A 1,434-nucleotide genomic window follows, 5' to 3' on the forward strand; every position below is an offset into this window, starting at 1 on the left:
CTAAACACTAATGTTGGAAACAAAACTACAACATGGGTTTTAGACAAGTGTCACCAGGGACTCCTAATCTGGATAAAATAGTGTAGACTCACCTCTTTATTTTCCTCCCTGCTAAATATCACCAGAGAAAACCAAAGGAAAAATACCAAAAGGAAGAATGAAGAAGGCAGACTGACTAGGGACACCAAGATGTGGGCACATGAAGGGCTTTGGTGTCTTACGTCCTATGCAGCAATAAAAGGCAATCAAGCTGATGTTTTCTGACACACAATGAGGCGGACCCATTTTTCCCCTGTATTAAATGGCAGCACTGCTGAAAACATCAGCTAGAGGGATGGAGAAGAGTCCCATGGAGCACAAGTAGTCAGGGTGGAGCCCCATCTCTGGTGCAATGGAAGGACTCCCTATCCCCAGTTGGAGATGCCTGTTGACAAGCCACTAGCCCAGGAAGTGCTCTCACATTGATCCTCAGAACCAACACTGATTAAAAACAGACAAGAGACTAGTATTGCATATGAATATCAATCCAAAACTTAACAAAATATTAAAAGAGAGGATCCAGAAGTATATTAAAAAGAATAGTATAATATGCTATTATCAATAAATGTATTTCAGGAATACAGCCCATTTAATATTCATAAATCTATTAATTTCACATTAAAGGATCCAAGTAGAAATTTATATGATAACTTCCTTAGGAATTATAAAGTTTAATATCAGATCTTGATTAAAAAAATTCCTAATAAATTTATAGATGTATTCTTCATTGACATGATAAAATATATTTCCAGTAACTCTAGAGTTAACATCCTGATTAACATGAAAAACTATTAGAAATATTCCCATTAAAATAAGAGATAGGACCTGAGTGGTTTGCTACGAGTGTTGCTTAGCAATTTTCTGGACATGTAAGCCAATGCAATCTGAAAAGAGCATAAAGTTAAATATATTAAAATTGGAAAATGGAGAGATTACAATTTTATTTATAGTCAGATTGCATTGTATTTAGAAATATCCTATAAAATTAACTGAAAAGCTATTACAACAGGTAGGGCCATTTTAATCAATGTACAGAATCTACAAAAGAGGAGGCAACCCAATTTACAATATTATAAAGATAAATTTATCTTGAAGTAAATTTAATAAGAAATTTTCTAAAATAGATTTTATTCCTGGACTTTCTATTCTGTTTCATAGATTTCTTTAACAATACTTGTGCCAAAGCTTTCTTTTTTAATTAAGTTATTTATTTTTCCAAATACATTTGTCTCTGCCTTCCCACCACCACTTTCCCCTGCCCCATTCCCCTGCTCCCTCCCTCAATCCTTCCCCACTTTGACTTTGTCCATGAGTCCTTGCTGTATGTTCCTTGACTTGCCCCTTCCCTTCCTTTTCCCCCGCCCATCCCTCCCTCCTTCCCTCTTGTCTCTGTTG

Source organism: Pteronotus mesoamericanus, unplaced genomic scaffold (genome assembly GCF_021234165.1).
Source record: "Pteronotus mesoamericanus isolate MK-2021 breed Mesoamerican mustached bat unplaced genomic scaffold, CSHL_Meso_final scaffold_125, whole genome shotgun sequence".
In the NCBI taxonomy this organism is placed as follows: domain Eukaryota; kingdom Metazoa; phylum Chordata; class Mammalia; order Chiroptera; family Mormoopidae; genus Pteronotus; species Pteronotus mesoamericanus.